This window comes from Ranitomeya imitator, chromosome 9 (assembly GCF_032444005.1).
Source record: "Ranitomeya imitator isolate aRanImi1 chromosome 9, aRanImi1.pri, whole genome shotgun sequence".
Classification (NCBI taxonomy): Eukaryota; Metazoa; Chordata; class Amphibia; order Anura; family Dendrobatidae; genus Ranitomeya; species Ranitomeya imitator.
Genome location: NC_091290.1, coordinates 74,933,324 through 74,935,418, shown reverse-complemented (window position 1 = coordinate 74,935,418; position 2,095 = coordinate 74,933,324). Strand labels below are relative to the sequence as shown.

At 38.9% G+C, this 2,095-nt stretch overlaps 2 non-coding genes across 2 annotated transcripts; both read right to left on the bottom strand.

Moving 5' to 3' along the window:
- Positions 1 to 518: 518 nt before the first annotated feature.
- TRNAS-AGA (transfer RNA serine (anticodon AGA)) lies at positions 519 to 600 on the bottom strand. Its single transcript has one exon. It is a non-coding gene; the product is annotated as a tRNA-Ser (tRNA).
- Positions 601 to 1,560: 960 nt separating this feature from the next.
- TRNAQ-UUG (transfer RNA glutamine (anticodon UUG)) lies at positions 1,561 to 1,632 on the bottom strand. Its single transcript has one exon. It is a non-coding gene; the product is annotated as a tRNA-Gln (tRNA).
- Between the last annotated feature and the right edge of the window lie 463 nt (positions 1,633 to 2,095).

Genomic DNA, 2,095 nt, shown 5'->3' with positions numbered 1-2,095 from the left:
TCAGGATGATTGGGTGACTTTTTTGCCGTTGGCCGAGTTTGCCCTTAATAATCGGGCCAGTTCGGCTACTTAGGTTTCGCCTTTCTTTTGTGATTTTGGTTTCCATCCTCGTTTTTCTTCAGGGCAGGTTAAGCCTTCTGATTGTCCTGGTGTGGATTCTGTGATGGACAGGTTGCAGCGGATTTGGACTCATGTGGTGGACAATTTGACGTTGTCCCAGGAAAGGGCTCAGTGCATGTCCCAGTACATCTGCCACAGCAGTGGTCTGTGACTGCTAGACAAAAGAGGGAGAAACACCACTTACCTGGTGGCACTCATGGCACTTCTTTTAATTAGTGGCTTGACGCAAGTGGGATGCAGCGTCAGATCGGCTTATAGAAAATACATCCAAAAATCAAAGTCAGTCTTGTTCTAGAAAACCTGTCTAAAGTTTGCATATCATCTTCATGTGTGATAAACCAGTAAACACGCAAATTTATCTTCTCATGTAATCAGGCAAAAAACTATAGGAACATATTCATAGTCGGCAGGATTTGAACCTGCGTGGGGAAACCCCAATGGATTTCTAGTCCATCGCCTTAACCACTCAGCCACGACTACTCAGTCATTGATCATTGATGAGTTTCACACACCTTTTCTTATAGCACCATGATCAAGAGCAGTGATTATCCGTTTGGAAAACATCTCAGAAAATAGAAACAAAATTCCAGGTACCAGTAAAATATAAAAATCTGATTTAAAGTCATCATCAATGGGAATCATGTGCAGTTTAAGACTTTTACCTCTTTATAAGGCGGATTTTCAGTGGGTCCACTCCAAAATCATCCAGAAAATTACTCTGAAAATGCTGAAAACACTGAACAAATTAAGTTCCACGTAAAAAAAGACTTGCTGTTCCTATGATCAGGCTTTTGGGTGTCTTTAAACCACATCAAGTTTCCAAAAATGCCAAGCGGTTAACTAAAATAAGCATATCATTCTTCAGGTGTTTTTCATTTCGAATAGCTCCATACTTATAATACAATTTAATGGCAAGGTTAGAAAAACTCCTTCAAGGTTCCTGAGTGACTTTTAGTGCGTTTTGTGAGCTACAAAGAAGCGCCACAAAAATAAACTCAAAAGCTTCCCAAAATAATTTTATAAAAATACCACCAAAAATGTTTGCAAACTGCTTTAGGAAATTCTGAAAAACAAAAGAAAAGATGATTCAGGAAGAAAACGCCAACAATTCCTGAAGCCATTTCAGCTTAAAATACTTGTCAGTTTAATACACCTGGAAAAAGTGTTATGTGAACATTGACATAAATCATAGGGTATGGTTGCTTTGTGCGACACAATTCGTAAGAGTGTTGTATCTTAAAGTCAATTTTAAGTTTCGGTAATCCTGCTTCATAGGTGGATTTGGCCATACAACTCAAAGTGATCACTCCATGGATGTTTGGAACATTCAAATCTTTTATTGGCATGTTGATTTTAACTTTCTCTTTTTATGTTAAAAGTTGGGCACTGGAGAACTCAGTATAAGCGGAAAAACTGAAACATATGTACAAAGAGCTGCCCAGGTTCCACTGAGATTTGAAGTCAGATCGCTGGATTCAAAGTCCAGAGTGCTAACCATTACACCATGGAACCACACAAAAAAAAACCTGGCTGCAGTTTTTGTGCTAAAAAGCACATTTGGACTCATGAATGAAGGTGAATACAGGCTCTAAAGCTGTAGTGCAAATCTACAATTAACCCCTTCATGACCGGGGGATTTTTCGTTTTTCCGTGTTCGTTTTTCGCTCCCCTCCTTCCCAGAGCCATAACTTTTTTATTTTTCCATCAATTTGGCCATGTGAGGGCTTATTTTTTGCGGGACGAGTTGTACTTTTGAACGACATCATTGGTTTTAGCATGTCGTGTACTAGAAAATGGGAAAAAAATTCCAAGTGCGGTGAAATTGCAAAAAAAGTGCAATCCCACATTCGTTTTTTGTTTGGCTTTTTTGCTAGGTTCACTAAATGCTAAAAATGACCTGCCATTATGATTCTCCAGGTCATTACGAGTTCATAGACACCAAACATGACTAGGTTGTTTTTTATCTAAGTGGTGA